The sequence below is a fragment of the Miscanthus floridulus genome, unplaced genomic scaffold (genome assembly GCF_019320115.1).
Source record: "Miscanthus floridulus cultivar M001 unplaced genomic scaffold, ASM1932011v1 os_2560, whole genome shotgun sequence".
NCBI lineage: Eukaryota > Viridiplantae > Streptophyta > Magnoliopsida > Poales > Poaceae > Miscanthus > Miscanthus floridulus.
Genome location: NW_027098379.1, coordinates 314 through 19,526, shown reverse-complemented (window position 1 = coordinate 19,526; position 19,213 = coordinate 314). Strand labels below are relative to the sequence as shown.

At 45.9% G+C, this 19,213-nt stretch overlaps 2 pseudogenes; both read left to right on the top strand.

Moving 5' to 3' along the window:
* The first annotated feature begins 2,265 nt into the window (after nt 1–2,265).
* Nucleotides 2,266–3,519, top strand: LOC136535142 (protein TRAUCO-like; annotated as a pseudogene).
* Nucleotides 3,520–4,961: 1,442 nt separating this feature from the next.
* Nucleotides 4,962–18,189, top strand: LOC136535141 (protein TRAUCO-like; annotated as a pseudogene).
* Nucleotides 18,190–19,213: the final 1,024 nt, after the last annotated feature.

Here is a 19,213-nt window from a genome sequence, read left to right as displayed (position 1 = left end):
GCGTTCGACACCCGACGCGTACTAGAGATTTGACGCTCCAGGCAAAGATATCTTTCTACAATGCATTTCAAGCGACGGACCCACCATTGTTTGAGATTTATGGTTGTCCAACTTCAACTTATTCTCAATCGCTAGAGAGTGCACTAGTTCGTGCTCTAACTTATATTGATAACGATCTAGACTTTAAGATTGCAGATATGAATTATGATTTATATCTTTATATGGTATCCGGATGGATGTAACATTTGTCTTATGTATTTGAACTTCTCTCTAAGACAAGTAGTGGTGTATCAACTTAAGTACGTACTTACTTTTCTTGTGTATTTGAATTATTATCAGAAGTGGTTCTCTCTAAAGATCGCAAATGTAACATTATAGATATATAGAACTTTCCATATATGACCGTATTAGAACTTGTATACGTAAAGGAAACAAATATGAAATACGAATATAGACTATAGGAACAGAGATAAGAAAAGGAAGGGGGGGGGGGGGGGGTGGGGGATTAGTACCGGTTGGGGATAACAAATTCATATATTCACAATTTTCTTTTATTGCTCATTAATATAAGTAATCACGTGACCAACACACACATATATATATATTAATACTTTTCCTTTAACTTTTATTGAAGACTCTATGGTTGAAGGAAAAAGTCATACGACGTGACCAACTGAAAGTAATTCAAGAGACCATAGCATGATTTCTTAATGACCAGGTCTTAAACCCCGCCGGCGAGTTCTACAATGACATGAACGAAACATGGAAGCCAAACCAGATGGAGTGAATTTGTTATCCCAAGGATATGATAGAATATACAATGCAAGCTTTATTTGTAATATATATATATATATATATACATATTATATGTACATAAAATAACATACAATATATGTATATGCATGTAATATATACGTTAGTTTCATTACTTTAGTTTGTACAAAATATTCGACATTATAAACGTGTAGAATACGTATAATGCGTATTCGAAAACCTATTCGAAAACCAAAACGAATCATCAATTGAAAATAGAAACAAAAAAAAAAGAAAAAAAAAGAAAACCTTTAGTCCCGGTTGGTAATACCAACCGGGACTAAAGGGCCGGCCCACGTGGCCAGGCCGGGAGGCCTCTTTAGCCCCGGTTGGTATTACCAACCGGGACTAAAGGTGGACCTTTAGTACCGGGCGAGAAACCGGGACTAAAGGAGGGGCGCTTTAGTCCCGGATTCGTGCTCCCGGTTGGGAAATCGGGACTGAAGGGGTTTCCCAACCAGGAGTACAGCTTGTTTCTGTACTAGTGCAGCAACGAGGAAGGCCTGGAACGTGATACTAGGTTGTCAAGGGCGTCGATGTCTAGGGTAGCTGGACCTCGGCTACATAATTCGTAGCCTCGATCTATGAGCTTGGGGCAAGGTTTTACCCCTTGGTGCCCTATCGTGAGCGTGTGCTTGAGATGTTGCAGATGACTATGAGTAGAATTTTGTAAAAAAAGTGGTTTATTAGTTTTGAATGCAAGATAGCAATGTCTTATGGAATAAGTGACAATCAGTAGATACTTGCTTTTACAATTGTTTTAGTTCGATAGTTAGGACCGAGACAAGTTTATAAATCATATGCATGTATTGTGTAGTGATGTTGAATTGAACAATTGAATGTATTGCTCTCATACTTTACGCATGTGTAGGTATATATGCCTTTGTTTCTTGGTTTTAATTAGATCGGCATTGTGTTTTCCCAGATCACAACTCCACAATTATTAGCCCCTCTTTAGACATTATATATATACTAAAATGTTTATGAAGTCGACGACTCACCACATCTCCACGCATGGCACACACTGTATATAGTCCTCCCTCAGTACAAAAATCTGAAGGTGTATTACACACAGACACAGACACAGACACAAACACAGACATAGACACAGACACGTATACACACGCCACTTGCTTGGACTCATGCATGTGTATAATGCATAGGCAAAAATTAAGGTATGTTCTGCCAAATGTTTGTTTTAGAATTATAGGGATTGATCCCCAGTCATAGTATAACCAAGACAAATAAAGGCAGTGACAGTGACAGTGACATTGGGCAGTGACAGTGACACACGGCAGTCATCTAAAACATGTGAGAGGTAGTATATATATGAACCTAAAGGCACTGGCTGGACATGGCTCTCCTCTTTCCCCACCCTGAACCCTAATCCCCCTCTCCGATCCGCCCCTGATTAAGCCCCTCCCTCGCTGCCACCGATCCACCTCAGATCGTATGGCTCGTCCGTCACTGCTGCTGCCGCCGCCTGCAACGCAGCCTCCGTCCGATGTCACCCTAGCCCCACCCTTGCTCGACGTGGGTGCGCAGGCCTCTGACGCCGCCCAAAACCTAGCCTGATCCTTGTTGACGGTGACTACGGCGGATCCAGCAGCAAGACGGCTCTGGCGCCGGCGCCCAGAAAGAAGTCCAAGTCTAAGGCGAAGAAGGACGAAAACGGCATATGGACCAGGCGCACCTCCCGCAAGCGCAAGAAGAAGGCAACGTCGCAGCCGGCCGCTGCCTAGCCCTGGCCCAGTGCCTCTGGCGCCGAGGAGTGCATGCTAGGGCAGCCCGTGCTCCTCTCCCGTAACTTCAAGTCCGAGAGGATTGTGCTCTCGCCCGATTGCCTCGACGCCGCCAGCTCCAAAGGCTAACCGCATGGTGTGCGCCACGCACGGCGTCGCGGCTGGGACGTGGTACTTCTAGTTCAAGGTCCTGCACCCAGGGTTCAAAATTTCGGCGAAATTTCGGCCGAATTTCACGAAATTCGGTAATTTCGGTGGTGGCCGAAAGAAAACTCTGAAATTTTTTAATACACTAATACATGTGCTATATAACTCTAATCTTATATTTTTCTATTGTTTATATTGCATATTCTTCTATTTAATAGATATGTAGTCATAAATCATACTAATATTTGTTTAGATCCAATGTTTTTAGAAAAAAACATACTTCATGTGCTAATCTCTAAAAAAATTTCGGCGAAATTTCGGCCGAATTTCGCGAAATTCGGTAATTTCGGTGGTGGCCAAAATTTTGGCGATACCGAAATTAAAAAACCTTGCCTGCACCTCGGCCCCACGGGCCACACTCGCCTCGACTGGGCGACCAACATGGCAGACATCGACCTGCCCGTCGGGTGTGGCCCGTATGGGTTTGGGTACCGCGATAGCGATGGTGCCAAGGTGCACATGTCTTGGGTGGACATGTACGGTGATGAAAGATATGGGAAATAAGGAGGTGTCCTAGGGTTCTGCATCTCTCTACCTGATGGGGAGAGGTATGAGCCTCAAGTTAGTCTGAACAACAAGGGCAAGCCTTTTCTTGTACATGGGCAGGACGCACTAGCTCATGTTCCAGGTGGGTGCCTGTTTCAAATTCCTTGTGTGTTGTTGTGCCAATTTAAAAAGACATGCATGCAATTGTTTATTTAAGGATATTTCTTTTGAAGGATCGATTCATGCAATTGTTATAATGATGTGGTCATGAACTCTAGCTATTTGCAAATAAGAGAGTTCCATTAACATGCATCCACTTAGTGCTTGAGATGTCGTAGACGACTATTATTAGAATTTTGTAAATGAAGTGTTTATTAGCTAGGTTTCAAGACAACAATGTCTTATGGAAAAGTAATAACATGTAGATGTAGTTTCTTTTACAATTATTTTATTAGTTATTATAGAGCGTTAGTCAGGACTGAGAAAAGTTTTATATAAATCATATGCATGTCGAACGTATTGCTCATGCTTTATGTGTGTGTGTGTGTGTGTGTGTGTGTGTGTGTGTGTGTGTGTGTGTGTGTGATGTAGCGTAGGTATATACTGCCTCTTGGTTTTAGATCGGCATAGTGTTTTCCAAGTTCACCATTACACAAACTCCTAGCCCCTCTTTGGACATTATATCTATAGACTACTTAAATGGTTATGAAGTCACTGATTCACCATATCTCCATGGCACACACTATCGTTCCTCAGTCCAAAAGTCTGAAGGTGTGTTTCTCTCTCCAACATATACACCATTTGTTTGCACGCATGCATGTGTTTAATGCATAGGCAAAAATCAAGGTTACTTTGCTATTTACAAATAAGAGAGTTGCATAAACATGCATCCACTAAGTGTCAGTGCTTGATATGTTGCAGATGACTATTAGTAGAATTTTGTAAAAGAAGTGGTTTATTAGTTTTGAATGCAAGGTAGCAATGTCTTATGGAATAAGTGATAATCATGTAGTAGATACTTGCTTTTTACAATTGTTTTAGTTAGATAGTTAGGACCGAGAAAAGTTTATATAAATCATATGCATGTATTGTGTACTGATGTTGAATTAAACAATTAAATGTATTGCTCTCATGCTTTACGCGTGTGTAGGTATATATATATATATATGCCTTTGTTTCTTGGTTTTAGATCGGCATTCTGTTTTCCCTGTTCACAACTACACAATTGTTAGCCCCTCTTTAGACATTATATATATACTAAAATGTTTATGAAGTCGACAATTCACCATATATCTCCATGCATGGCACACACACACTATATATATAGCTCCCTCAGTACAAAAAATCTGAAGGTGTATTACACACAGACACAGACACACCGCGCGCGCGCGCGCCACTTGCTTGGACTCATGCATGTGTTTAATGCATAGGCAAAAATTAAGGTTATGTTCTGCCAAATGGTTTTTTTAGAATTATAGGGATTGATCCCCAGTCTTAGTATAACCAGGACCAAATAAAGTCAGTGACAGTGACACACGGCAGTGAGAGTGGCATCAGGCCAGTCAGCTAAAACATGTGAGAGGTAGTATATATATATATATATATATATATATATATGAACCTAAAGACATTGCCTGGACATGGGTGTGTTTTGTATAACAGGAAACACATGAAGACGGAAGGCCAGGGCTGCGCACGACGACGTGGATGGAAATGGCGAGCACGAGTGGCACGCCGGCGCCTGCTCGCTCCCGCGGTCCCCGCAAGGCGACGACAGAGAAGAGGAACCCCGGGCCAAGTCATGCACACCGTGCCTTACCAGTTCGGAGGCTCTCCTCTTTCCCCACCCTGAACCCTAATCCTATCCTACGATCCGTTCCTGATCATTAGCCCCTCCATCGCCGCCGCCACCGCCGATCCGCATCCAATCGATGGCCCGTCCATCGCCGCCACCACCGCCACCTGCGATGCAGCCTCCGTCTGATGTCACCCCAGCCCCGCTGCTGCCCGCTGCGGGTGTGCATCAGCCTCTGACGCCTTCCAAAACCTCAGTCTCCACAGTACCCATGCCTCCTTGGATCCCGCAACCCTTGTCAACAGTGACTATGGCGGAGGATCCTACGACAAGCCGGTGCCGGTGCCCAAGAAGAAGTCCAAGTCCAAGTCGAAGAGGGACGAAAACAGCATCTGGACCAGGCCCACCTCCCGCAAGGGCAAGAATAAGATGGCAACGCAGTAGCCGACCGCCGCCCAGCCCAGGCCCAACGCCACCAGCGCCGAGGAGTGCACGATGGGGCAGCGCGTGCTCCTCTCTCGTGTCTTCAACACTACTACACAAAATCTTATGCACAACGTTTCGAAATGGGTCTCCGAGGCGGTTGACCTGGTTGCCCATCTCGGTTATTTGAGGCAGGGCAGCCAGGCCAGCAACCGCCTCAGTTAATCCATAACTAAGGTGGGCGCTGTAAAGAAACCGCCATGGTTAATGCGAATTAACCGAGGCGGTTGCCCTAAGGTAACCGCCTCGGTTAATACATTAACCGAGGTGGTTGTTATGTTTATTAACCAAGGCGGTTGGCTTAGGGTAACTGCCTCGGTTAATCCTTTAACCGAGGCATTTGGCCTAAAGCAACCACCTCGGTTAACAAACGATTAACCGAGGCGGTTTCCTTATAGTGCCCGCCTCGGTTAAGTCTGTGCTATAAATGCAACTGCACCCACGATTCCTCCCCACGGCTTCTCCTCCATTTTTTCGGGTTTTGACCTCAAAACCCTAAAAAAATGGCCATTTTCTAGGGGGAGAGGTTTTGCCCTTGGATTTGGTGAAGGGGGGCACCGCAAGAGGTTGATTCTCGCTCTCAAACCCTCAATCCTCTCTGTTTTCCAAGATTGGGCGCTTTTTCTCAAGATCTAGATCTAGATCTATTTGGAGTAGAGAGGAATCATCAGATCTAGGGCTACCCTGCTCTCTTTTTTCCGTACTGCTCTGCTTATATGCATCATTTTCGTTGTTTGTGTGTGCAAGTTGTTCCAGGCCATGGATAGGGAATGGATCTACAAGACATCGAGGCTACATCCAGCTTCCCTGGATCATGTGACAGTTTATTGCCGCTACGAAAATGCATCATCTGAGTCTGAAGCGGGAACTCACCATCTATCCGTGTAAGAGCTGCAAGAACCTTCTTGCCCACGGAGATGACATGGTGAAATCTCACTTGATCCGGTATGGTTTCGTCAAGGATTACACCCTCTGGAAGTTTCATGGGGAAGCAGAGGATCCGAGTGCCAGTGCATCTGGAGGAGGGAACTCGTCGACAGCGATGATGGCGGCAGTGAGTGCCGAACAACAAACCTCATCAGCAGCGGCCAGCGGGCACGACAATGCTGCTACTGGCGACAATGCAGATCGTGATTACATCACGATGGATGATTTGCTCCCAGACATGGCTGACGACGATGATAGGGATGGCGGTGAGCTAGTGTGGGATCTCAAGACTGTGGACCTTTTTGAGTCAATCGCTAACCGTCTTGACCACGACGATGTTCTATTTGGGAGCCCAAGGTGGCTGGAGAATTTCAGAGAGAAGAAGCAGGTGGCAATTGATCCCCTCTATAAGGACTGTCCGAAGCACTAGACGGCGCTGTGTTTTAACCTCTAGATGATGATGCTGAAGGCTTGCCATGGCTGGTCCGACACTAGCTTCAATGACCTATTACGTATCCTTGCTGACACATACCCAGAGGGTAACAAGGTGCCTGCCAATACCTACCGAGCGAAGAAGCTGATCCGGCCAGTGGCGATGAAGCTTAAAAAGTTCACGCCTGCCCTAACCACTGTATCCTATGTCGGGGCAAGTATGAGAACTTGTAGAGCTGTCCGCACTATGGCATGAGTCGGTACAAGAGGAATGCTTGTTGTCGTGAGGATGCGGATGATGAAAGAGGGCCGAAGAAGAAGAAGACGGCCAAGAAGAGTACCGCAAAGAAGTAGATCCTGTCTCCTGAGGACAAGGAAGAAGAGGGTTACACGCAGAGGAAAAGTCCAGCCCTGTCAATGTGGTACCTACCCATGATCGATCGCCTGCGTGCTATATTCAGGAATCCCGAGGATGCCAAGCTGATGTCTTAGGATGCATCTGATGAGCGCACGAAGGACAATGCCAAGCTGCAGCACCCTTCCAATGGCAAACAGTGGAAGCGTTTCAATGCCAAGTTCCCAGAGTTTGGCAACGAGGCGAGGAATGCCATGTTCACGCTAAGTACCGATGGGATGAATCTGTTCGGTGACCTTAGCAGCTCACACAATACTTGGCCAGTCATCCTCACCATCTACAACCTACCTCCCTGGCTATGTCAGAAGCACAGGTATCTTTTACTAACCATGATTATTTCTGGACCTAGGTAGCCAAGCAATGATATAGATGTGTTCCTAGAGCCGCTCATGGAGGACATGAAGATACTATGGGAAGATGGGGTCAAGATGATGAACGCGTCCCTAAAGGAGTTCACTCTAAAAACCATCATCTTTGTCACCATCACTGATTACCCTGGTCTTTTTTCACTGTTGGGGCAGATCAAAGGTAAGTCAGGTTGCATAGTTTGCATTGACAATACCTGCTACACTTACCTTAGTGCATCCAAGAAGATGGTGTACATGAGGCATAGGTGATTCCTCATCAAAAATCATAGGTACCAGGCAGCTACGATGAATAAGTACTTTGACAACTAGGAGGAGCCTAAAACTGATGAGCTAGAAAGGATGAGGTACATGTAAAAGGTGTTTGACATGGTGAAGGGCATAGACATTGAGTTCGGGAAGAAGAAGAAAGAGGAAGATGGGACCATGACAAGGAAGAAGAGGAAGCAGGATAAGATGGAGGAACCACCTATCGCCCCGTTCCTTTCAAGAAGCAGTCATGTTTCTTCAAGTACCTATCGTACTAGAAGGAGCTAGATACGCCCCATGCCATCGACTGCATGCACCTCGTGAAGAATGTCATCGAAAGCACCATTGGCGTACTGCTAGACATCAAGACTAAGACAAAGGATGGCCTGAAGTCACGGATGGATCTTGTCAACTAGGACATCAGGTCCGACATTCACCCAACACCGGTGACACAGAGCAGGAGAGTCGACCTTTCGGGCGTGAGCTACAACCTGACGAGAGATAAGAAGAGGGCCGTGTGCCAGTGGCTTAGGGGTGTCAAGGTGCCGACCGGTTTCTCTTCCAACATCAAGAGCCTGGTCTCGATGAAGGACCTCACACTAACCAGCTTCAACGCATATGACAGCCATGTCATGCTCACGATGTTCCTTCCAATTGTGATCAGGGCTATCAGTCTAGAGTACGTGAAAATGGTCATCACACCCATGTCCTACTTCTTCAACTGCATCACACAGAAGGTCATCGATGAAGCTGAGCTGCCTGGCCTAAAACAGTTCATCGTGGAGACTCTTTGCTAGCTTGAGATGTGCTTCCCGCCGCCTTTCTTCGATATTATGCCACACCTGATGATGCACATGGTTGATCAGATACAGGAACTAGGCCCCGTGTACCTACACCAGATGTGGACGCACGAGCGGTTCATGTCGACCCTCAACAGATATGTCCTTAACCGTGCCTACCCAAAGGGCACTATGATCGAGGCATACACAACTGAGGAGGCCGTTAACTGCTGCACTAGGTACATCTAGGATGGAAGGGCGATTGGCCTGCCCATCCCTCAGCATGAAGGCAGAACCTTGGGAATGGGTTGCACAGGGAGGAAAGTATGCACCGATGTATAGTACGAAACGGTGCAAGAAGCTCATCACAGCGTCCTCAATCAGCTAGTGGTTATGGAACCATATGTTGACAAGCACCTGGAGGAGATCCACGCCGCTCATGATGGACAATGCACGGAGGCATGGGTCTAGAAACAGCACAATATAAATTTCACGACATGGATCAAAGCGCTGCAGGACATACCCCGTGGAGAGTCCAATGAAGCGAGGCTTGCGTCGGGCCCATCCACCCAAATCACCATGTGGCAAGGGTACGACATCAATGGATACAGGTTCCAAGGAGAAGGACAAGAAGAGCGCAACACAGAACAGTGGTGTTCGATATGAGGGCATCAACGAGTCAACGGGGCAGACCAAGACATACTTTGGGGTAGATTGAAGAGATATGGGAACTTGACTACGGCGATGACCTACAGTTAGCTATCTTCCAGTGCCAGTGGATCAAACCAAAGGGGGTTGTCGTGGATGACTATGGGCTAACCAACATGGGGCTCCAAAGTGTCGGCTACAAAGATGATCGGTGGGTACAAGCAAGCCGCTGTGTGCAAGTAGCCTACTGGCCGATGCCCAAAGACAGCAAAAAACACGTGGTTGTGTCTAGAAAGCAGATGATTGTGGGAGTTGATGGAGTCCAGAGGCCCGAAGAATACAACAACTACGCTGAGCTCTCGCTCTTTACCGATCATCCATAGAAGATCAAGTTGGTCAAGACCTGTGTAAAAAAGACCAAGATGATGCCCTGGTTCTGCCCCGACGGTGAGAAGAAGACTATCGTGGGAGCACTTGCAACAAAATGATATGTGTTCCACACATATATGTAATAATGTAGTCACTTATTGATTAACGAGAACTTGTATATAACTAATTATTATTGTAATGGAACCATATACATATATATAGACCGTGGGAGATCGTAATCTGTATGTGTTAAGTGTTTGATTTTTAAAAACAATTTGATATGTATGCCACACATATATGTAATAAGTCGACTCCTCCTACAACACTACTACTACTGCTACTACTACTGCTGCTTCTGTTGCTTCTTCTTCTTCTTCTTCTTCTTCTTCTTCTTCTACTACTACTACTACTACTACTACTACTACTACTACTACTACTATTACTGCTACTACTACTACAACTACTACTACTACTACTACTACTACTACTACTACTACTACTACTATTGCTACTACTACTACTACTACTACTACTACTACTACTACTACTACTACTACTACTACTACTACTGCCGCCGCTGCTGCTGCCGCTGCCGCTGCCACTGCCGTTGCCACTGCTGCTGCTTACCACTTCCTAAACTACTCCTACACTACTACCACTACTCTATTACTCCTACACTACTACTCCTATGAATTTTAAAAAGCATTAGAAATTAAATATCAATTTTAAAACATCGTAAAACAAAAATAACCAAGGAATTTAATCAATATAAAAAATGCAAAATCTTAACCGAGGTGGGCATCGTCAGACGCTCGCCTCGGTTAAGATTAACCGTGGCGGGCAACCTATATCGCCCGCCTCGGTTAATATTAACCGTGGCAGGCACCATAAGAGGCCTGCCTCGGTTAATCGTTGCCTATATATACTCCACCTCCTCCCCCAAATTTGCTAAGTCCTTTGGCAGTTCCAAATCAACCCTGAAGGGCTGCCAAAATTTCCCACCGCCGCCACCATCGCCGTCACCGAGCTCCTCCGCCCCCGCCCCCGCCCCGCCCCCGACCTCACACGCTCAGAGCTCTACCCTGCCATCTTCCCCATCCATCCATGACCTTGGGGTGGGTCCCTAGCTCCGCTCGTTGTCGACGCGCACTCACGGCGGAACCCTAGCCACCCGTTGCCGTCCGCTACGTCCGTGACCCTGGGGCCTTCTTCTTCACCACCGTTCGCCATGCCGTTCTTCCTTGTTTCGATCATCTTCCCTGGCTTCGTCCGTCGCCGGGACCCGCTATGGAACCGTAGCCATGGGTGAGGAGCTCTACCGCCGTATGCCAGAACCCTAGTGGTGTTCCGCTGTCTTCGTCCTAGAGCTCATCTTCGTCTCCGCATCCCCGGTCCTCCTCCCTGAGCTCATCCAGGGCGACATCTCCGACAAAGTTTGGCTGTGCACATGTTGCCTATGATCTTGCCTATGCACATGTTGCCTGTGTTGCCTGTGATGTCCAATTTGTAATCTTGCCTGTGTTTCCTGTGATGCAACCCTAGTTCGATGTTGCCTGTGATGCAACCCAAGCTAGATTTGATAATGATTTGATAATTTAAACTAAGCGGATGCCACTGCCAATGATACCAATGATTTGATAATTTAAGTTGACCATATATGCCACTATCAATTTTTGAATTGAGGACATGATGGCTTCTACTGAATCGAGTACATGTTAGCACTCTCTGTCTCTGAATTTTTTTGACTCTGCTTAACTACTGCTGCTGCTCTCTTACTACTACTACTACTACTACTACTACTACTACTACTACTACTACTACTACTACTACTACTACTACTACTACTACTACTACTACTACTACTACTACTACTACTACTACTACTACTACTACTACTACTACTACTACTACTACTACTACTACTACTACTACTACTACTACTACTACTACTACTACTACTACTACTACTACTACTACTACTACTACTACTACTACTACTCTGTACTATACTCCATTCCTCTCTTTTGCTTGCTTTGCTATACAGCTACTACTACCTAACTACTACTACTCTGCTTTCCTATATTTACTACTCTGCTATGTCTCTATCTCACTCTTTTCTAGCTCGATTGAACTGCTCTTTTCTGGCTACTCTTCTATGCTTAGAGCAGCCCTTTGGGGTCAATTTGAAATGACTGAAGGACTTAGCACAGGGCAAGGCTGGTGCTTGCTGTGCTTACTCTCTCCCTCTCTGCTACTGTTTGGTGCTTCTTGTGCCTGCTCTCCATCTCTGGTGCTGCTGGTTCTGTCTGGTGCCTGTTGTGCTTCCTCCCTCCCTCTCTAGAGCTGCTGGTGCTGCCTGTTGCTCTCTACTGTACTATCCTCTACTCTACTCCTATACTACTAGGTGGGCAACCAGGCCAACCGCCTCGAAGCCAATTTGGGAAATGCTGTGCAAAAGATTTTGTGTAGTAGTGCCAATTGGCACTGTCTTGATACTTAATGTCTCTGCTACCACTGCTCTACTACTACTCTTACTACTACCACTACTCTACTACTCTACTCCTACTCCTACACCTATTCTACTCCTACTATTATAAGCTGCTGGCTGCTACTCCTACTCTACTACTACTACCACTACTACTACTACTACTCCTCCTCCTCCTCCTCTTACTACTACTACTACTTGTAAGCTGCTGGCTGCTACACTTACTCTACTACTACTACTCTACTACTCTACTCTTACTACTCCTTAGCTCTACTCTACTAATGGGGCTGCCAGCCTCGGTTAACCATTTTTGCCCGCCTTGGTTAAGATTCCTGTATACTATGTTTTTGATTGAATTTGAGCTTCTCTATGGCATATGCAATGATGAACTATTTAAACTTTTTAAAATGTGCTGAGGCAGTGGCATTTGCAATGATGTGAACCCTTTTATGCTGAGGCAGCGGCTATGATGATCAAATGCCCCCTACTGGTAATAAGCTCCTAAACTAGGATGGCTTGTATACAAGCAACCAGTTTAGAAGCGATGTGATGACAATGGGGCGAGTCTGAGCCAACTATGTACATGATTTTGCTCCAAATTCTTAAGTCTTGTACTTTTCTTGTATATTTTTGTACTTTTCTTGTACAATTTTGTACTTTTCTTCACTTTTTGTATCCCTACACCCAATGTACATGAAAAAAAGCATGTAATATTGTTTTCAAATGAATATATACAATTAATGATTCCTTTATATATGTTTTGAGATGAATATAGCATTGCGTTTATATAATTATGAAATGTTCCTATAACTCTCTCTTTGTCACAACTATCAATGTTGACCGAGGCTCTTGAAAATTGGCGCGAGGCTACTCCTGATGCGAGCGATGATGAAGGCTCGTCATCAGACGGAAGCACCTCGTACGAGAGCGAGGAACTAACACCGAGGCCGATGAAGAGACCTCATGGTGAGGAAGAAGATGATCTAGACTTTGATCCGAATGATGAGACACGAGGTTCTCGCGCGGAGCCACGACAGCCTCTAGAAGATGATACCTAAGCCCTAAGGCTCGAGGTACGTAGATGAAGCAGTGCATGTTAATTGACACAATGTTCAGGGGCCTCGCGCAAGTATATAACTAATGTGAGTTCTTGTCCTCGACAGATACCGATGGTGCCTCTTCATTTGTAGTACCCCGACGGTGAATAAGGGGAGGAGGAGGAAGCACCCAGTCCCCTCCTCGGGCACTTCTTCAACTGCAAGACTTAAAGAGGGGCCAACACGAGAGGCATCAGATTAGGAAGAAGAAAGTGCGTGTGATACAGAAGATAGGGCCAAAAGGAGAGCCCTTGGAGATAACTATCATCATCGGCACCTTCAGCAACCAGTTTTCCTGTATAGTCAGGGAGAAGGTGCCTATAACATATGATGATTGGAGGAAAGTCCCCAAGTACATCAAGGGAAATGTGTGGGGAGAGGTGAAGAGGCGGTTCACGTATCCAACGGAGGGCTATGATGAAGACAAGTGCATGGGGCATGTGTTGTTTGTTGCAGGCAAAGTGCTTCACAACTTCAGGTCCATGCTCAATAGGGAGTACATGCAGAAAGGGAGGACACCATTCGAAGACTACAACTTCATCATGCGTGACGTCTGGGAAGAGTTCATCACGAAACAATCGACCAAAGAAGCAAAGGCCAAGGGCAAGAAGTTCTCTAAGCTCGCAAAGAGGAACGAGCTCCACCACCACCTAGGCATGACACGGTACGCCGCTAAGATGGAGAAATGGTGGTAGGAAGAAAGGGAGGCAGTTGAGGCTGGGTAGCTGAATCCATTATAGGGCGTCCATGAGAGGTCACGTAACTACCTCTATGCCCACAAGCCAAAAAAGCTAAAGGAGGGCAGGACCAAGTACAACCAGCCAAAGGTCAAGGAGGTGGAGAAGAGGGATCTTGGAGGTCTCTGTGACCGAGAAGAGCGGGTTGTTCGAACCTCACCGAGATAGGGACGTACTAATCGAGGCACTAGGAAACCCCAAGCACCACGGCCATGTCCGTGGGCTTTCCTCGAGGCAGAGCTAGAAGGACGTGGAGGCCTGGCAATCCGATGCCAACTCTTACCACATGAGGCAGAGGTACAAGGAAGGGCTCGTCCAGAAAAGGCCACTATGAGGCAGTTAAGGACATGATCATGGGGAAGATACAAGACGCTTTAACGAGCACCGACCCCAAGATGGTAGAGCTGAGGACGCAGATGTTTCGCTAGGCTGGCGTGCTGCCCCCACAAGGTCAAGCCACCGTACAAGGGCAGATGGTGCCGAGGACCAAACAACTCCCAAGGTACCCAGTCGACGACATCATGGAACCAACAACCTGCACGTTCTAGGTGCCCTTTGCCAGAGCGCAAAGGAAGAAGGAAGTGGCCCAGGGAGTGGCATTGCCGCCTAAAAGTGGCGCCATGTACGACAGCAAGCCCATCCCACCTGACTATGCTAGGGTGGACGTGATGTGGACGAACCCAGATTTCGACGAGGATGAAATCGACATTCCCACTAAAGAGGGGTACAGGTTCATCGGTGCTACTATCGACATGCACATGCTATGGAACAAGAGTGACGTTGTCTTAGACATGTCGACGCCGGCATCACAGCCCTCACACCCGTTGTCAATCTCCCCCGGGTGATCCGGGTGACGACGACGACGACGGCGGCGGTGATGACAACGACAATGCTGGCAGCCAAGGCAATAGTCCTCCAAGCAATCCGCCTCCTGGCAACAACAATCCATAGGGAGGCACAAGGGCAACATTGGGCAATGTGACACCACCACCTACAAGTGGTTCGAACCAGGGCTCAAACCAATGTCCTCTCCAGCCGAGGAAGCCTGCAGATGAAGAGGAGGCCATACCCCCGAACCACACCAAGTTGAGTTGGGTGGCCTATCAAATAGCCGACGAGCACCCATACTCAACTATGTTTGAAAGGTATGGTACTAGCAAGCATAGTCAATCTATAATTCATTTTGAGACGCTAGCTACTTTTTCACTCCCTAACATCTCAAGCCCCGGTGTTGTAGGCCAAAAACACCACCATCATTTTGGCCCCGGTCGGATGATTGCCTCGAAAACTAAGTGCATGGGAAGTTAATGTTGACCTTGGGGCAACCTCCTAAAGAGAAGTGGGAGGTAAGGAGGTTCCATCTATGGTACATGGAAGCGGCAAAAGTGGGCCTAGAAAACTTCATCATCAAGATTTCGGCGGAGTACTTCCACACACACACACATGGATAGTCAAGTCATTGTAGATTTTCACGACATGCATAGACTCCTGCGGTGAAAGGACCTCGACGTTGCCCCAAGTCACCTTATTTGCCTATAAGTACTTATGACTTTGACACCACTGCATCACTGTAGGTACTTTAGGAACAAACTAGTAATGCCATGATGACTTTTCCTTGTAGGATGTAGGCCTATGTAAGCAAGGAATTGGGCAAGGGTATTATCTATCTCTCTCTGATGTTTATTACAGAGAGAACCATCGTGGGTTATGATATTCCAGACACTCAAGAAGAGCTGGTGAACTTGAACCCGGAGGAGAGAAAAGAAATACAGGGAAGATCTGGTAATCGAATATATGTATCGGGCGGGAATGTACATCTATGAAGCCATGAAGAAGGTCCAGGGAAATGGGTGCATCATGGCCGCCCACCAGTTCGGGTAAGTCCAAAAGATACTTGGAACATATATATAGAACTAGGATCATGACTTCTCATATTTGAACATTTCTAATCTGTATTGTGTGTATGGTGCAGCCAAGGCATCATGGGCCACTGTATTGCATTTATAATCTATCCTCAGGACGAAGGGGCCTGTATATTTGACTCTTTGCGGGATACAAACAAAGCAGGGTACAAGCAATTTGAAAGCTGTTTGAGATAGTAAGTGACAGATCGAAATTATTCATTTACAATTAACATACATGTTGAAATTATCGTTGACACTACTGATTTTTCGTACATCGCTTATAAGAAGTACGTGCAAGATCTTGAATCCTATGACCGAAGATCTGAGGAGAAAAAAATCAAGAATGGCATGAAACTGAAACTCAGGCGCGAGTTCCCGATAAGTATATCAAAAGTCGTTTGTGCTATTATATCGAGCATGCTCTCTACTACTACTGCTGATATACTACTTTACTCCTCCTCCTCCTACTCCTACTACTCCTACTCCTCCTACTACTCCTCCTACTACTACTCCTACTAGTCTGACTCCTATACTACTCCTACTACTACTACTCCTCCTCCTCCTCCTACTCCTACTACTCCTCCTGCTACTACTCCTCCTCCTCCTCCTCTACTCTACTGTACTCCTATGCCAATATTACTACTACTCCTAACTACTACTACTACTCTACACTACTCTACTCTACTCCTATAACTACTACTACTCTTACTACTCCTCCTATACTATACTATCCTCCTACTACTTCCCTCTATATATGCTCTAATGATTGTGTAGTCACCATCGTGCAGTGCGCCAAACAACCTTATGGCTCAGTATTATGTGGATTCTACATTTGCGAGTACCTGAGGACGTGCAGCAGATTCAGCAGTAGCTGGCGGCAGCACAAGAAAGCACAAGGATGGTGGCGAATGGAGAAGGTCGACCAAAACTTTAGACAAACAGTAGCAGACATATGTAAGTTTGTCACAGAGAGCGCGCATGAAGGGAATATGTTCTTCAACAAGGATGGTGACTTAGCGCGGGATCCGAAGTTCTAGAGGATTAGAAACTGGAGCAAGCAGTTACAAATCTCGGATTACATTTTACCGGACCTCTTTCCCAAGAAAGGTTGATATGTATGACTGTCCTTAGTTGCTCATGTATGAATGATGTGTGTTTGTGAAACAATGATGAAGACATCTCTAGTGTAATAACTTAAATGTTGGTTCATCGAACGAGAATGAATGTAATATATTTGTCATCTATTTGTGCGTTATTCTCGTTTTCATTAGCGAAATTCAAATTCAAATTCTAATTCAAATTTGAAAAATATTTTTTTAAATCTAGAAACCGTTAACCGTGCGGGCAATTAATAACAGCCGCCTCTGTTAAAAGTGTAACAAAGGCGGCACCTTTAGGCAACCGCCTTGGTTAAAACATTAACCGAGGCAGCTCCTATAGCGCAACCGCCTCGGTTAAATGTATTAACCGAGGCGGTTGCCTTATAATGCCCGCCTCGGTTAATCTATTAACCAAGGCGGTTTGCCAACCGCCTCAGTTAAGGCCATGATTAACCGTGACTTTGCACACCGGCGGTTGGCCTTGCCCGTCTCGGTTAAGCCAAATGCCCGCCACGATTAAGATTCCTGTAGTAGTGCAAGTCCGAGAGGATCATGCTCTCGGCTGACCACCTCACCGCGGCCAGCTCAAGGGTTACCGCATGGTGTGGTGCCACCCACGCGTCATGGCCGGGGTGTGGTACTTGAGTTCAAGGTCCTGCACCTCGGCCCCACTAGCCACACCTGCCTCTGGGGGCGACCAACATGGCGGACATCGACATGCCCGTCGGTTGTGCGTGTATGGCTTTGGGTACCGTGACAACAATGGTGCAAAGGTGCACATGTACTGGAGGGCCAAGTATGGTGATGAAGGGTACGGGAAGGAGATGTGCGGGTTTTACATTTCTCTTTCCTCCTGATGGGGAGAGGTATGAGCCTCAAGTGAGTCTGAACAACAAGGCAAGCCTTCCACAGTTGTTGATTATGTTGAGCGCTACTCTACTCTGTTTGACCAACTCAAAGCATATACCCCCCAATCCTGATATGCTTAGTTATACTACAAGATTCATAAATGGTCCCGTTATGATATTAGAGTTGTTGTTGCTATGCAACGTCCCCAAAATTTGGATACTGAGCGTGCTCCCTTTCTCTGTGACAGGAAGAGGTGGCTACGCCTATACCCAAGCTGGGATTTGTTCCAGTTGGAAGACCTGCCTGAGCAGCCCGGGAACCGATAGAGCGCTTTAATTTGGCTATTTCGCATGATGCTCATATGGGATCTCAGGCCCCCCCCACATTCAGTTCCAAGGCACGGTGCATGGTCAGTCAGTTGTAGTTCTCATTGACTCCGGTAGCTCAGCATCTTCTTGGCTGATTCAGTTGCAAATCGCCTGCCTCAGTTGCCCCAGAACTGCAATGTCTGCCGCTGTTAAGATTGCTAATGGGCAGATACTTCGCTGCTCTTCAGTCATTGTTGATTGTCAGTTTTCCTTGGGTGCTTATCAATTCCAGCATGACTTACGCATTTTGCAGCTTGATTCTTATGATTTGATATTGGGGATGGACTGGTTAGCAAGATACAGTCCAATGCAAGTACATTGGGACGCCAAATGGATTCCATTCCATATCATGGGACTCAAATCATATTACAAGGTATCAGGGTTTACAATTCGCAACAATATCGCCTTTTTTGCTGAGGTCCGAATTTTTTTGTATCGGTCAAAATTTTTTCGGTTAAATTCATCTTTCACTCTAAAATTACACCAACCACACTAAATGATGACCCTCCATATCATCTAGTCTTATCAAAGCCCTAAATTTCTTCAAATTTATTTAATTTTGCTCACTCACCATTGAACGGCACTAGTATATGCAGCTCGGCCCACCGTCAGCACACTGTATTACCGCGGCTCTACTTGTGATATATTATGTTATTTTATCGATGTTATATAAATTTATGATGGATGATGGATATAGAGTTTTTCTAGTGAAATGATGCCAAATTTGTTTAAAACTCAATTTAAATTTATTTAAATTTGAACCGATATTTCCGAAATTTCCGAAATTTTTGTATTTTATTGCTGGGGACCCGAATTTTTGTTCTTACCGGTATTGTAACCCTGCAAGGTATCACTGCTCCCTTGCAGACGTGCTTTGGTCTTTCTAATCTTGGTTTTTCATTTGTAATTCTGTTTCGCCTACGGAGTCCTCTTACTATCTGTTCCCTGAGTAAACCGCCTGCC